We start from the raw sequence: 17,652 nt of genomic DNA on the forward strand, positions 1-17,652 counted from the left end.
TGGAATGGAGGTATAATTGAAAAGGGGGGCATCGGCATCATGGTTCACGTAAATTATAGACTGTATCGTTTTTTTGGCTTGGAAGCCCAACCACCATTTTCTAAACTGACACAAAACATACTTTCCCACAGAAACAAACAGCCTAATGTACAAGCAAATGCTTTTAACAGGAAACTGAACGCACTACACAGAGGCAAGGGAAGGTCAAATTAAACCCAATACATGAATAGACAATTTATACTGTGTATAGGGGGAATTTCACTTCAGAGATTGGGAGTGAGGAAATGCATTTTATAGGTCAGCAGAGTTGATCAGGATATAGTAATTCCAGATACACTTTGTGGAGAAAATGATAGGAATGCTTTTTGAAGAGGTGACTGAGCTGTAATTCAGAAGAACTGGACAACAAAAATAGGAAGGATCACTTTCCAAAGCTGCCATATCCAAAGATCCAGGTTCAAACTTGAAAAAAAAATCATTTTACTGACCTTGAATAATTAGCCAAAATGCCATGGCAAAACTGATATGATTCCTTGTTAAGAACCATGGAGTTTCCATGGTTTCTTCCAGGTCTATAATCTGCATTTTTCTTGAAAAGATATTATTTTACTTACGTAGCTAAGTATTTTTAATAATTTCCTCTTCTTTTTTTTTTAATCAGGAAAGGGACTTCAGGAAGTGACGCTGTAACAGACATACTGTTCACCCATGGTCCTCTAATAGTATAGAAACTATTCTAGGCAATTTTATCCCCAAATCCTGGCTACAGGAACAAGCGTGGAAGAACCACAGCACCCTCTAGCCTGCACGCCTTCATAGCCTGAGGCTGGGCTTTCTCCTACTGTAGGAAATCATTGAGCTTTGATAGTGGGAGATATTCTTCACACAATATGTTTTCTTATCATTTGTTTATGTAACTTATAGACTTCAAAAGTGTTGCTCTCTCTTCAAGTTAAAGGAAACAATTTCTCATTTTAAGAAAATGAATTACACCACCCCCAAGACCTCTATTCCACTTATCTGATGTCCCTTGGCAGTTTTAATTTTTAAAACCTGATTTGTGGATATTTTGTCCCCACTGAGGGGCTTCCCTGGTCGTTCAGATGGTAAAGCGTCTGCCTGCAATGCTGGAGACCCGGGTTCAATCCCTGGGTCGGGAAGATCCCCTGGAGAAGGAAATGGCAACCCACTCCATACTCTTACCTGGAAAATTCCATGGATGGAGGAGCCTGGTGGGCTACAGTCCATGAGGTCACAAAGAGTAGGACACGACTGAGCAACTTCACTTTCTTTGTACCCACTGAGGACAGAATTTGACAGCAAAACTTCCTGATATATATGAAAACATCACCGAGCTTATTATGGTCATATATTTGGAAAAGTAAATGGATGTGCATATCATATTAGGTGGAACCATATTGCATTTCTGAAAACTTTAAACTGTGTTTGATCTATAAAACTGTTTTTTTTTGTTTGGTTCACCTTGATATCTAAAAGGATAGAGAAACTAGGGAGAAAACCAGGAACTGGGAGACATATGAGAGGTAGGCTTACTTTTCTCCACACATTCTTTGAAATCCAAGGATATTTTTTTATCATACTCAAAAAATTAATATAGACATTTTATTTTTTATTTATTTTTTTAATATAGACATTTTAAAAAGAGAAATAAATGTGGTCATAAGTCTCAGATCAGTTCAGTTCAGTCACTCAGTCATGTTCAACTCTTTGAGACCCCGTGGACTGCAGCATGCTGGGCTTCCCTGTCCATCACCAACTCCCAGAGCTTATTCATACTCATGTCCATTGAGTCAGTGATGCCATCCAACCATCTCATCTTCTGTTGTCCCCTTTTCCTCCTGCCTTCAATCTTTCCTAGAATCAGGGTCTTTTCCAATGAGTTAGCTCTTCACATCAGGTGGTGAAAGTATTCGAGTTTCAGCTTCAACATCAGTCCTTCCAGTGAACACCCAGGACTGATCTCCTTTAGGATGGACTAGTTGGATCTCCTTGCAATCCAAGGGACTCTCAAGAGTCTTCTCCAAAACCACAGTTCAAAAGCTTCAATTCGTGAGCACTCAGCTTTCTTTATAGTCTAACTCTCACATCCATACATGACTACAGGAAAAACCATAGCTTTGACTAGATGGACCTTTGTTGGCAAAGTAATGTCTCTACTTTTTAATATGCTGTCTAGGTTGGTCATATCTTTGTCTAGATTGACTTATTTTTTCCTCTTCCCCCACAGTGCCCATGCTCTTCTCTCCTATGCCAGAGGCTAAATTTTTTAAAAATTATTATATGTTATAGGTATACAATATAGTGATTCAAAAATTTTATAGTTACTGTAAAATATTTGTTATATTCCTCTGTCTGTACAATATATCTTTGTAGCTTATTTTGTACCTAATAGTTAATACCTTTTAATTCTCTACTCCTGTATTGCCCCTAGGATTCCCTGATAGCTCAGACAGTAAAGAATTTGACCGCAATGCGGGAGACCTGGGTTCGATCCCTGGGTTGGGAAGATTCCCTGGAGAAGGAAATGGCAACCCACTCCAGTGTTCTTGCCTGGAGAATTCCAGGGACAGAGGAGCCTGGCGGGCTCCAGTCCACGGGGTCGCAGTGAATAGGAAACAACTGAGTGACTAAGCACGCAGGCACATATTGCCCCTCCCTCCCCGCTCCTTACTGGTAATCACCCATTTGTTTTCTATGAGTCTATTTTTTTTTAAATTACATTCACTAGTTGTATTTTTTAGATACCATGTATAAGTAATATTGTACAGTATTTGTTTACTAAGCTAGGTGATAATCTATTATTTTCAAACATTTGGCAAATCACTGTTAGCAATGCATCCTAAGGAAATTTACCATCTGATTACAAATATCAAATTATAAATATATACACACAAGAGTTTTTATCATTTTAGGATGGTGGAAAATTTAAACAACATAGATAGGAGCCTGTAAAAGTAGAATACAATGCTTTCTTCTGTTGGAATACTATGTAGGCATTGGTGGTGGTGTTTGCTTTTAGTATGTTTTGTAATTTTTTTCTTCTGATAACCAGACATGATGTACTGGGTAAAAGGAAATGCTGTATTGGGCCTTTAGTAATATGGTGGTGAGGTATGTGGCGTAGGGGGAAGGATTCTATAGCCCTGTGATTAGGGCTCAGTCTCTCAGTGAAGTTGTACCTCTGGACTGTGAACATCACAAGTGTTTCTCAGTTACGTGGGAGAGGATGGCTAGAGTGGGCTGGGGCTGGCTGGAGTATTTCCTTCCCCAGCCAGGTGAGTTAGGTTCTAATAACACTCCAAGGTGTCGGGGTCTGGTTAACTCTGTTTAACCTGAGGGCCGGCCTCGTTGAGAACGCGATGACATATTTCAAAATAGGCCCCTTTCCCCAATCCTGCTGGAAACAGGACAGGGTTTTTCTCCAATGTTTACTGTGCGAACCTGCTTGAGCTCCTGGAAACAAACCTCGCGATACTGCGGGGGCGCCCTCTGACTGAGCCCCTGAAGTTTTTTATTCTCAGCGCTGCCCACACTGAGCCTCCAGCTGTGCATCGGTTACAGCCCCGCTTTCCTTCCCTGCAGCTGTTTCCAGAGGGGCTGTCTGGTCTGGAGAGTCGTGACTCTGTATTTGCTGTCTGCCTCTCCAGTCTTGGGGGCAGAAGTTTGCTGCGTGTCCTTCCCCTTTTTTATGGGTCCAAGAAGATTGTGGATTTTTCAGTATGTATAGCTTTTTACTTGTTGTTAGGTTGAAAGGGCTATGGCCAAGCTGTTTATTTAAATGCAAAGCAGCAAATGGCTTGAAATTTGTTTCTCGGTAAAGGCACTGAGGTTCTTTCTAATGAACATTAAAGGTTATTACAGCCATTTTCAACAACACGGATGGGCTTTGAGGGTATTTTACTAAGTGAAGTAAGTCAGAGAAATACTGTACTTATGTGGAATCTTTAAAAAAGATTTTTGTTGCTGATGACACATAGCACTGGACCTTTATTTGGGTGGATTATTACTACCAAATCTAATTTTCCCAGGTCAGTTTGTGCATCTAACTTTTTCAAGGAGATTGAATATTTCCATTAATTTTAGTCACATTTTTATTGTGTACAGTTTAGTGATTTTTCAGTTTTATTTGGACTGAGCTTTCTTCTAAGAAAGTCTGCGTATTTCAGTTATCCTTAAACTGGTGTCCTATTATAATGAAGTGGGGTCCAGACCACACGGAGAGACAGAAGAAAGACGACGGGTGCACAAAAGCAGGTAGATGGGGCAGTGTGAAAATGACAGGTGGCTACCTAACAGCTCCTGTTTTAGTGGGGGAGGAAAAGAACATCAGCTTTTGGAGAGAGAAGACTGTGTGATGTAGTTATTTTGGAGAGAGGTGAAGTCATCATATTAGCAAAGTGTGGAAGGACTGTGAAGTGTTCTTTTGAGATTTGTAGTCACGGATTTTAAGTGACACTAGCTGTGTATTTCCACCCCCTCCCCCACCCCCCATTCCCTTACTAAGCTCAGGAGCATGGAAGACAGTTGACTTTCACCTGAGTTGGAGTTTCGCAAGGTGTTCCTGGCTGAGGGAGAAAGCATTACTCCCATAATTATGTCTTTTCTTCCTGGATTGTCAAACTTTTATTCATTGATTTTTTCCCTTTGGTATAAAATATGTCCAGTACCTATCATCTTTAAATAACACCAACAAATATAAAACAATATACAAAGAAACAAAACCTTTCTTTTACCAATTCCTCTTAAAAAGGCCATGTTACCACCCCATTTATCTGTTCCCTTCAACTCTTAACTTCTTAAAAGAATTTTCTATAGTCTGAGCTCCATTTCTCACTTCACATTTTTCCTTAACCCAGTCTAATCAGATCTCTCTCCCATCACTCCACAGAAATTGTGATTATCCCAGAAACAGTGACCACTACCATGCTAAATTAATAGTTCTCAGTCCTCATCTTACTTGATGTCTCAAGGCTTGACCACTTGAAACCCTTTCTCCTCTCCAATGCCTGGACACCACACGTCTTTCTTGCCAATTCCACCCTCATTTAACTGGAGCTCCTTTGAGATCTCCTTTGCATACATTTTAAATGTTGCAGATCACATTCTTGGGAATCACTTTATCTACTTTGTCTTTCTTAGGGAATCTCCTTTATTACTAAGGATTTAAATATTATTTATATTTCAGTCACCTGCATAAATAGATTTTCCAGTGTTGGAAAATCCTTGCGTTTCTAGATCCACCGTTGGTTATGATGTAGTGTTTTTTCTTGTACATTGATGAGTGTTGTAGGGTAAGGGAGTTAGAGAAGGCGAGGTTCAGAAAAAGGAGACCAGCACTTTCAAATGAGGTGAGATAATCACGATGATGTCATCACTCACCTACAGCCAGACATCCTGGAATGTGAAGTCAAGTGGGCCTTAGGAAGCATCACTACGAACAAAGCTAGTGGAGGTGATGGAATTCCCGTTGAGCTTTTTGAAATCCTGAAAGATGATGCTGTGAAAGTGCTACACTCAATATGCCAGCAAATTTGGAAAACTCAGTAGTGGACACAGGACTGGAAAAGGTGTTTTCATTCCAAACCCAAAGAAAGGCAATGCCAAAGAATGCTCAAACGACCACACAATTGCACTCATCTCACACGCTAGTAAAGTAATGCTCAAAATTCTCCAAGCCAGGCTTCAGCAATATGTGAACTGTGAACTTCCTGATGTTCAAGCTGGTTTTAGAAAAGGCAGAGGAACCAGAGATCAAATTGCCAACATCCGTTGGATCATCAAAAAAAGCAAGAGAGTTCCAGAAAAGCATCTATTTCTGCTTTATTGACTATGCCAAAGCCTTTGACTGTGTGGATCACAATAAACTGTGGAAAATTCTTCAAGAGATGGGAATACCAGACCACCTGACCGGCCTCTTGAGAAACCTATATGTAGGTCAGGAAGAAACAGTTAGAACTGGACATGGAACAACAGACTGGTTCCAAATAGGAAAAGGAGTACGTCAAGGCTGTATATTGTCACCCTGCTGATTTAACTTATACACAGAGTACATCATGAGAAACCCTGGGCTGGAAGAAGCACAAGCTAGAATCAAGATTGCTGGGAGAAATATCAATAACCTCAGATATGCAGATGACACCACCCTTATGGCAGAAAGTGAAGAGGAACTCAAAAGCCTCTTGATGAAAGTAAAAGAGAAAAGTTAAAAAGTTGGCTTAAAACTCAGCATTCAGAAAATGAAGATCATGACATCTGGTCCCATCACTTCATGGGAAATAGATGGGGAAACAGTGGAAACAGTGTCAGACTTTATTTTTGGGGGCTCCACAATCACTGCAGATGGTGATTGCAGCCATGAAATTAAAAGACGCTTACTCCTTGGAAGGAAAGTTATGACCAACCTAGAGAGCATATTAAAAAGCAGAGACATTACTTTGCCAACAAAGATCCGTCTAGTCAAGGCTATGGTTTTTCCTGCGGTCATGTATGGATGTGAGAGTTGGACTGTGAAGAAAGCTGAGAGCTGAAGAATTGATGCTTTTGAACTGTGGTGTTGGAGAACTCTTGAGAGTCCCTTGGACTGCAAGGAGGTCCAACCAGTCCATCCTAAAGGAGATCAGTCCTGGGTGTTCATTGAAAGGACTGATGCTAAAGCTGAAACTCCAATACCTTGGCCACCTCATGCAAAGAGTTGACTCATTGGAAAAGACTCTGATGCTGGGAGGGATTGGGGGCAAGAGGAGAAGGGGACGACAGAGGATGAGATGGCTGGATGGCATCACCGACTCAATGGACATGAGTCTGAGTGAAGTCTGGGAGTTGGTGATGGACAGGGAGGCCTGGCGTGCTGCAATTCATGGGGTCGCAAAGAGTCGGACATGACTGAGTGACTGAACTGAACTGAATGGAATGAGGTGAGAAGGGGCAGCAGTCAGATTAGTGAGCTGCTGCACTAATCCAAGAAAAGAGTAAGTATATATAGGCATATATGTGGAAATCTACTGCCTTAATGGGGCCTATTCTTCTCCAAGGTTGTTCAGGTTAGTTATCTCTTAAAAGGCTGGTGTAGGGAATTCTGGAGATCGGCCAGAGGCTGGGACCAGCTGGGAGCTGGGCGTAATCAACCTTAATGTCCATTTTTTTCTTCAGGTGAGAAGACCCCTTTGTTTTGCATAGAATGGTGGGGAGGATAGGAGGGGAGTTTTAACTCCAGGCTATTTTGAGCCTTGTAACTTTCCTTCAAGTGTAGTTTGTGAATATTTTATTTAGGAATTTTGCAACTGTATTTATCAATAAGGTTACCTTTAAAAATTTTTTTCCCATGGGAATTAAACTCAATTTTTCAAAATAAGCCCTATTTCATTTTACTGTCATTTTTAATAGTTGTGTGTATTTACTGATTTTTGGCTACACCGGGTCTTCACTGCTGTGTGCAGGCGTTCTCTAGTTCTGGCAAGCGGGGACTCTCTTTAGTTGTGGTGTGCGGGCTTCTCACTGCGGGGGCTTCTCTTGCTGGTGAGCATGGGCTCTTGAGCAGTCTCAAGAGTTGTGGCACAAGGGCTGAGTTGCTCCTTGGCCTGTGGGATCTTCTGGGACCAGGGATTGAACCCATGACTCCTGCATTGTCAGGTGGATTCTTTACTACTGAGCCACCAGAGAAGTCCCCAAATAAGCCCTATTAAAAAAATTATTCCATATCGAAACTATTAGTTTTAATAGAACTTTTCTTTCTAGAAACAACAATAAAAGAAACAAAGCATTTTTATAAAATGTGGTCCTGAACAAGTCACTGTAAATGAATAAATGTATGTTTAACTTCCACCTCCTCCAAGCAGAGGCTGCTTGCTGTTTCTCTGCCTTGGAAACAGTGTGAAAAACAATCCATAAGCAATTTTACGGAAGGGCTGCCAAAGCCAAGCTCAAGCCAGTTGGATGTGGACACCTCTTAAAAGAATTTGGGGGAATCTGACCAAGGAATCCAAGTTCTATTTTTAGAACAGATACAAAGGTCAAGTGGTCTCTGCCAAGCATCAATGCCTCCTGAATCAGGCCCACCCTATGCTCACCTCTGCTAAGCTCCCAAATAAATCCTGATGCTTTCACTCCAGAGGAAGTGTTTTCTTTTTAGAGGTCAGTGTCCAGGGAGCTCTTTATGTGACTGAGTGAACACAGGCGCCATGTGGGTGTTTAAGGGTTGGAATCAAAGTATTTTCCTAATACCAGCTAGAGAGAATCCAGCTGTCAGTGGCTCATTTCTGGTTTGTCCTACTTCCCTACCATGCATTTGCAGACCTAGGACCACAGACTTTGCTATATCATTATAAGACCATCTGATGCCCATACTAACTTATGACTCACATTCTGTGCCTGGAAACGGCCCCTGTATTTAACCATAATTCCTACACAGAATCCACTGTTGCAATGTATTAAATACATGGTCACAAAACATGAATGGTCTGTAGAAGATCATAGTCTTTTAACCATAGTTATCACGTCTCACATTCACAGCCAGAATCCCCAAGGATTTTTTTTTAATTGAACAAAACTAGCAATAATGTAAAAGATACATACACACACGTCTTACAGAATTGTGCACGGGGAAACTCCATTCGTTAAATGCCACTGAAGGTATATTTTGCTAAGTTGTTCCTCCAGCTGTTTTGTTTGGAAAATCTATCCCAGTAGGGCATGGCTGTTTATTGGGTGAACAGAAATGAGATCCTTGTTGCAACCAGAAAGTTTAAGTTCATAAAAAGGACCTGTAGAAACACTTAAGTGTTCTCAGGTTGTAGTAAACTTGGAGTGAAATATGAAACCAAACCAGCTGCAAAAAGTACATACCAGCCATCTCTTTGATGGCTAGCCTGGTACCCAGACGTGCAAACAGCTTCAGGACACTTAATTTGCTGGCCTCCTCCCATCTCGTGGCCTAATCTCACGATGTGTGAATTTTTTTTTTTTTTTTCTCCTCTATAACATCCCTTCCCTCTGGAAGTATTCCATTTGTTCTCTGTATACATGATTCTGTTTGGTTATATTTGGTTATTTGTTTTCTTTTTCAGATTCCACAAGTAAGTGAAATTATACAGTATTTCTCTTTCTCAATTAACATAATACTGTCTAGCTCCATTCATGTTGTCACAAATGAAAAGATTTCATTCTTTTTTATGGCTGAATAATATTCCACTGCATGTGTCTGGTACATATATACACCACATCTTCTTTATCTACTCATCTACTTCAGGGACTTACATTGCTTCTACATCTTGGCTACTGTAAATAATGCTGCAATGAACAGAGGGGGTACATACACCTTTCAAAATTAGTGTTTCTCTTTTCTTCAGATAAATACGCAGGAGTAGAATTGCTGGATTGTATGGTAGTTCTATTTTTTTAAATTTTTTGAGGAATCTCCATACAGTTTTCAATAGCAGGGACACCAAGTCACATTCCCACCAATAAATAGTGCAAGAGGGTTCCCTTTTTTCCACATTCTCACCAACATTTGTTTTGTGTTGTTCTTTGGAAAACAGCCATTCTGACAGGTATAAGGTAGTATTTTGTGTGTGTGTGTGGTTTTTTTTTTTTTTTTTTTAATTTTTCAGCACTTTATTTTTTTTTTTATTTGATAAATTTAACGCCTTTTATTGCCATACCTCATTTTACTGTGCTTTGCTTTAGTGAACTTTATAGATACATTTTTTTTTTCCTTGTTAATTTTCTGTTTAGTTGATCTATCCATAAGTGTGAGTGGGGTATTAAAGTCTCCCACTATTATTGTGTTATTGTTAATTTCTCCTTTCATACTTGTTAGGATTTGTCTTACATACTGCGGTGCTCCCATGTTGGGTGGATATATATTTATAATTGTTATATCTTCTTCTTGGATTGATCCTTTGATCATTATGTAGTGACCTTCTTTGTCTCTTTTCACAGCCTTTGTTTTAAAGTCTAATTTATTTGCTACGAGTATTGTGACTCCTGCTTTCTTTTGGTCCCAATTTGCATGGAAAATCTTTTTCCAGCCCTACACTTTCAGTCTGTATGTGTCCCCTGTTTTGAGTTGGGTCTCTTGTAGACAACATATGTAGGGGTCTTGTTTTTGTATCCATTCAGCCAGTCTTTGTCTTTTGGTTGGGGCATTCAACACATTTACGTTTAAGGTAATTACTAAATACAAAAGATTCATACCATTCTGCTAATTAGCTGTAGAGGATTTGCTCATACCCTTCCCAAATATGATCTTTTTAGTCTTGTAAGAGATGCTTACACATAATTGCAACTTGTTGGACGATGGAGGAGGACTGATTGGTGTTCATACAGGAGGAACCTGGAGAACCTAGATGCTGGGCATGCCGAGGAGGGAGATGAATTCCCAAAATACAAGCTTTAAGAACAACTTCTGAATGACTCCACTTCTGATAGTGACTGTAGTCTTGCTTGATGCTCTGAAAAATTTGCTCCGGCTGAAAGGCGCCCTGGATATGGAGCAGGGCCAGTCTGCTGCAGTGTGGGCGGTGGGCTCCGGTCCTCAGCGCGGAGTCGGGGCCCTGGACCGGAAGTTCTGCGGCAGCAGACGGGCGGCGGCGGGCAGCCCCACAGCTTTGGGGAATCAGCGCTTAGCAGCGCCGCCCGGGTGCCGACAAATCGCCCCGCAGTTGTGTCGCCAGGTGGCTGGGGACCAGGAGCCGGAGTGACGGGCTGCCGCCCCACTTGTGACTTCGGTGGAACTGGCAGGCAAGAGGGCTCCAAAGGTGCCTCCAGCACCTGAATACGAGGCGATTTTAATAATTATGGCTAAAATGTAGTGTGATTAATTAGCAGTTGTAAAGTATTATGTGAACATCAAGCAGATAAAATAGTGGACTCAATGAAATCCAGTCTGTGAGATTTAAAGAAAAAGAAACGACAACTGTCATTTTATATTTTGATATCTTCTCTCTTAGTTTATAATTTTGAAACACTAAAAAAATACCAGACCCATGACCCCAAGTGTTTTAAGTGTGCTCACTTGTGTCCGACTCTTTGTGACCCCATGGACTGTAGCCCGCCAGGCTTCTGTGTCCATGGAATTCTCCAGGCAAGAATACTGGAGTGGTTTGCCACTTCCTACTCCAGTGGATCTTTCCAACCCAGGGATCGAACCTGTGTCTCTTGGATCTCTTGCAATGGCAGGTGGATTCTTTGCCAGTAGCGCCACCTGGCGCTTTTGAAGAGTTGATGCTTTTGAACTGTGGTGTTGAAGACTTGAGAGTCCCTTGGACTGCAAGGAGATCAGCCAGTCCATCCTAAGGGAGATCAGTCCTGGGTGTTCATTGGAAGGACTGATGCTGAAGCTGAAATTCCAATACTTTGGCCACCTGATGCGAAGAGTTGACTCATTGTAAAAGACCCTGATGCTGGGAAAGATTGAGGGCAGGAGGAGAAGGGGACAATAGAGGATGAGATGGTTGGATGGCATCACCGACTCAATGGACATGAGTTTGGGCGGACTCCGGCAGTTGGTGATGGACAGGGAGGCCTGGCATGCTGCGGTTCATCGGATCGCAAAGAGTTGGACACGACTGAGCGACTGAACTGAACTGAGTATCACCTGGAAAGCCTGTGTTAAGTGTGAGGAACCCTTTTTAACATAAAGTAGTTAACAGGCCTTTATGCAATAAGTTTATAACTAATATCTTTTAATGAGAAAATGCATCAGAAAACGCTGTATTGATTTATTACGTTACTTGAAGAAATCTGTTTTCTACTGGTCATGGACTGTGCATGGCAGGTGTGGTGAAAAGGTGGATTCTGGAGTCAAGTGGCTTGGTTTCTAATTCTGCTCCATCCGTTTCTCAGTTCAGTTCAGTCACTCAGTTGGGTACCAACTCTTTAAGACCCCATGGACTGCAGCACACCAGGCTTCCTTGTCCATCACCAACTCCCGGAACTTACTCAAACTCATGTCCATCGAGTCAGTGACGCCGTCCAAGCATCTCATCCTCTGTCGTTCCCTTCTCCTGCCTTCAGTGCTTCCTAGCATAAAAGTCTTTTCCAATGAGTCAGTTCTTCACGTCAGGTGAGTTTCAGCTTTCAGCATCAGTCTTTCCAATGAATATTCAGGACTAATTTCCTTTAGGACTGACTGGTTGGATCTCCTTGCAGTCCAGGGGACTCTCAAGAGTCTTCTCCAACACCACAGTTCAAAAGCATCAATTCTTCAGTGCCCAGATTTCTTTATGGTCCAACTCTCACATCCATACATGATGTGAGAACATTCCCTCTCACAAAGGTAACAAAGGAAACCTCTCAGGATCTCAGTTCATTCATACTTAAATTGTGGAATAATAGTACTTATCTCCAAGAGTAGGCATGATGGTTTATTGGAATATATCATGATAAGCTTTTAGAAGTGTAACTGGCATAAAGTATATTGATTTAAAAAATAAAACACATTTGTCTTGGACTCAATTTTTTTTAGTTGACATGTAAAGTCCAGTGGGCTGGGAAACTTAGAGACTGAGATCTGAAGTCCTGGAGGTCAGGGACTGTGTTATTGGCCTGCATCCTCAGTCAACATCTGGTGAGTAATAGATGGCTGAGTGAATGAAATCAGAGGGATTTGGGCTTTGCTAGTGGTTTTGCCATGTGTGCACAGCTGCCTAAGTCCCCTGACCACTTAACTGTAAAGTGAAAAAGCTTCATAAATTTGTTGTGAAGATAAAGTGAGTTAATGCATTCGAAGTACTTAGTGTCATACCTGGCACCTCCTGCATCAGAGACACGCAGGCTATTTGCAGGCAGTCAGACTGTGAAACTGAGAGTTTGAGTTGTGAAACAGTCTGTCAGCCTATTCAACTAGCCATCAATGTTATAGCTGGAGACCCCTGCCCAGGAAAGCAGTCTGTAACTTTACTGTTTCCTTACTTTCCCCTCTTCCCTCTGCTAACTAAATCAGAAAAAGAAGTTTCTAAGGCTTCTTTTGACTACTCTGGTGGGAAGACACTTCTGGATGCCTACCCAAGAGCCATTCCTTTCTTTCTCATTCCCCAGGTTGGTGGAATTAGGGGACAGATTGAATTTTTGTTCCCAATTCTTCATTCTCTCTAATAGAATTACACACCCATTAACGCACCTTTTGGCACATGACTTTCTAGCACTTTCCACTGGAATAGGCAGAGCGTATATTCTCGCCTAGTTTGTATTGGACTTGGCCAGGTGATTTGTCTGGCAAATGTAATGTTACTGGACAGGACATGAGCAGATCCTCTAAATGTGTTAGTATAAATTGTACCTGGCTTCTTGTGCACCTATCATTTGCCATGAGAAGAATAAGCTATGTGGCCAGTAGTGCCAGAATAAGAAGATATATGGAGCGGACGTGAAAACACACAGCCTACATTCAAGTCCAGTTGATCCTAGTCAAACCCAGCAGAGTCACAAATGACCTGTGTGTGTTCGTCTCTCAGTCGTGTCTGACTCTTTGTGACCTCATGGATTGTAGCCCACCAGGCTCCTCTGTCCATAGGATTTCCCAGGCAAGAATACTGGAGTAGGTTGCCATTTCCTGCTGCTGCTGCTAACTCGCTTCAGTCGTGTCCAACTTTGTGCGATCCCAGAGACGAGAGCCCACCAGGCTCCCCTGTCCCTGGGATTTCCCAGGCAAGAACACTGGAGTCGGTTGCCATTTCCTACTCCACACAAATGACCTACTCGATTATAATTAAGAAACAAATGCTTGTTCTTGTAAACCACTAAGAATGTGGGGTTGCTTGTTATCGAGCATTTTCACAGCAATAGCCAACTAATACAGGCAGCAGTCTGCCCAGCTCCAGGGGATGAATCATAATTGGTCTAAGCTAATTTTGTTATTCTTTTCAATACAGTTGATTTCCAGATTCTTTTGGAGGTAGGAGTGTCCAAATGACCCAGACTGGCCAAAGAAATTTGCAAAGGTATTTACAGGGGACTTCTGGAAAAGCTTTTTCCTTCTTGATAAAAGGCATGGTGGGGACTGGAAGTGATCTTTCCCTCTTCTTCTTTGCTTGAAAATTCAGTGGGCATCTTGAGACCATAAATCGAAAGACACAAAGATGTAAAGCTAACAGCTAAGGATCAAGGTTGTGCATACATGTTCAGTTGTGTCCAACTCTTTGTGACCCCATGAACTGTAGCCTGCTAAGCTCCTCTGTCCATGGGATTCTCTAGGCAAGAATACTGGAGTGGGTTACCATGTCCTACTCCAGGGGATCTTTCTGACCCAGGGATCAAACCCACACCCCTGGTGTCTCCTGCATTGGCAGGTAGTTTGTTTACCTCTGCACCATCTAGGAAGCCACACAGCTAAGGATGATAGAGCAAATAAAGTCTAGGCTCTTGATGACATGGCTTAGTGGTTGACCAACGTCCATGACCGCCAATCTCTACATTCTTTGTTTAGTTAGATTTTCTGCTTCCCAAGGCACTCCTGACCTAGTATACTTGAAATAATGTCAGTTTAGTCATCCTAGGCACTGTTTCTCTGAGGTGAGTGATGAAAGAGAAAAGGGAGCTGTATGATTACAAGTCTCCTCACATAGATTCTAGAAAACTTTATTCACTAGGTTATTAGAACCTTGCCTTTGTCAAAGTGTTTCTAATAACAATGAAGTAGTTAGCTTATGGGTACCTGTAACCAAAAATGTTAGGGACTGATGTGGGTTTAGAAAAGTACATCCTGGCCACTGTTGCTGCTGCTGCTGCTAAGTTGCTTCAGTCGTGTCCGACTCTGTGCGACCCCATAGACGGCAGCCCACCAGGCTCCCCCGTCCCTGGGATTCTCCAGGCAAGAACACTGGAGTGGGTTGCCATTTCCTTCTCCAATGCATGAAAGTGAAAAGTGAAAGGGAAGTCGCTCAGTCGTGTTCAACTCTTCACGACCCCATGGACTGCAGCCTACCAGGCTCCTCCGTGCATGGGATTTTCTAGGCAAAAGTACTGGAGTGGGGTGCCATTGCCTTCTCCGGGCCACTGTTGGAGACATCTGTATCAAATGGCAATTTCTGAAAAGGAAGCCCAGTCCACAGTGCAACCGTATAGTAAGAGCGTCTCTTGGAGGGTTGCTAGGAGTGAGCTGTCAAAGGTGTTCAGGAAATGTGTGATGCGTGTGATTCCACCATCTTCAGTTTGCACTGAGTGTATCCTCAGTGTGAATTTGGAGTTTGTGTGAATTGCTACTAGATGAAGGGGGAAGACTGCCAATGGGGTATTACCTGCAAGACTTTTTCTTGGTTGAGATGAATGAAGAGTTAAATACATGAACCAGGGAACTTGATGCCTACACAGGTCATTCTTAGAAAAACCCTCTATGATGTTGAAGTCTGTTCATTTTATGAGTAGTGAGACAAATTGTTCATACCGGCAGTTTGAACTCTTTACAAAGTCAGTCTCAAAGGAAGACATAAAACAGAATGCCTTAGTCAGGAAAAAAAAAAATTCTTGGTGCTATGCTCCTGCAGAATTTCTCAGTGTTGGAATGAGCATCTGTGAGGAGCGGTGCAGCCTCCAAGCCAGCTAGCCGCATGAAATCAGCCTGTCCAATTAGTGCTTCCCTTTTAAACTGGCTGTCAGATCTAACCAGTAGGCATGTCCACAGGGAGGGAAAAAAAGACATATAATGAACTTAAGAGCACAGTAAAAATCCTTGATGACATTTTTCCTTCTTTGGTAAAAAATGTCTTTCTCTGATTTATGTAAGAACCTCAAGGGCACAGGACATACCTGGCATTCTATGCTCTTTACTGCTGACCGTGGGAGTAATTGCTTTCAGTACTTGCAAGATCCCAATATTAAGAGCAATTGGAATGTGTTCAGAGAGTACTGGAAACAAGGGCAACCAGCCATCATAAACTGGACACTGAATTTTGGAAACCCGACTCCTTCAGCAAAGTGTTTGGTGACCAGGAAGTAGATCTACTAAACTGTAGGACTGTTCGAGTTGCTGTAACAAAATACCATAGACTGGATAGCTTAAAAAAACCAAACATTTATTTCTCACAGTTCTGGAAGATGGGAAGTTCAAGGTCAAGGCGCCAGTAGATTTGGTATCTGGTGAGGGTCCACCTCCTTGTTCATAGGTGGCTGTCTTCATGTGTCCTCATGTGATGGAAGGGGGTGGTGGAGCTCTCTGGGGTCTCTTTTATAAAGACACTAATCCCATTCATGAGGGCTCTGCCTTCAAACCTAAGGCCCCACCTCCAAATACCATCACACTTGGGGATTAGGTTTCAACATACAAATTTTGGGAGGACACAAACATTCAGGCTATACCAAGGAACAATGAAATCGTCACAGAAGCCACAGTAGGATACTTCTGGAATGGATTTGAAGATTTTCCAAATCTCTTGGAAAATGAAAAAGAATTAATGATGTTGATACTTAAGGACTGACTATTGGGGAAGTTCAGAGATGCCATGTCCTCCAGCTTTGATGGCCAAACCAAAGCCAGCATCCCGTTACTTGAGTATGCAGGGTGAGCTGACAATTGAATTTTGTCTCTAGGCTGCCTAACTACTTTATTTGCTCAGACTGAGGTCCCATAATGGGGTCCATAATGCTTATGGATTAATTACTCCAGAAGATTAAAAATGTGGAGCAATGTCTTTACTGAGACATCAGATACGGCTAATGTTCTGGTCTATGTGGGAATTCTCAAAGGACAGTGTGACCAGGAAGTCCTTAAAGTTGTGCAAGATGGAAATTCTCAAGAACTCACAATAAAGCAATTTATTGGAAGAGAAGCCAGGAGCCTTCTGGCAAATATATGTTAATTAAGACATGAAAAAGATATGAAGATATGAAGATTCTTTAAAAAGGCATCAAAAGAGAATGTTCAAGAAAACCCTGCAACCATGATCTTATCAGTGATTAGAGCTGGTATTTAGATTGATCACTAAGAAAATATCTTCATAAAAAATATGGAACTCAAGGCTGGGCTATTATACAGTTTATACAGTTCCTAGAGATGTGGCATTTATCCCAGCTGGAATTACATGCAAGGTTCATAACTTACATAGTCACATCAAAGTGTTTGAAGATCTTGTTTCTCCAGAGCATGTTAATGCTTCTGACTAACTAGGAATTCTGGTATCTGTCACAAACTTATACTAATCATGAAGATAAATTAAGGTGAAGAATGTTATTTACCACAGAGTGAAAGATGCACTTGCTATACTGAAGACCAGAAAATCCAGTTTGGACAAACCCTAAGGGTCCCAGAGATGCCTTAACTCCTGCACATGAAGATAAACCCTTCAGGCAGGATTCCCCTGGACCTTGAAAGTCATGTTACTTCATCCTTTTTAAAACCTACCCAACTTTTGAAGAATACATAGACCTACCCTGTCTAACATATTTCTAGTGTTTATAGACACTAAATGTATATATGTAATTTCTATTTAAAGAGCATGCATTCTTAAACTGTGACAAAGTTTTTACTAAGTACTTAGTATAAAGCTTTTACTAAGCTGTAAAAACAAAACTTAACAGCCCGGGAGCACTGTATTTGGATTGTGTTTTGCTTTGTGTCTGTCTGATTACTCCCTCCACTGCCCTTGAGTGAAGAATAGTGAAGATGCAGTTCTCATTGTATCGCATAGGATTGGCATTATA

General features: G+C 41.7%; 1 pseudogene; it reads left to right on the forward strand.

Moving 5' to 3' along the window:
* The first annotated feature begins 39 nt into the window (after positions 1 to 39).
* On the forward strand, positions 40 to 17,250 carry LOC109574950 (lysine-specific demethylase 3A-like; annotated as a pseudogene).
* Positions 17,251 to 17,652: the final 402 nt, after the last annotated feature.

Source organism: Bos indicus, chromosome 2 (assembly GCF_029378745.1).
Source record: "Bos indicus isolate NIAB-ARS_2022 breed Sahiwal x Tharparkar chromosome 2, NIAB-ARS_B.indTharparkar_mat_pri_1.0, whole genome shotgun sequence".
Lineage (NCBI taxonomy): Eukaryota > Metazoa > Chordata > Mammalia > Artiodactyla > Bovidae > Bos > Bos indicus.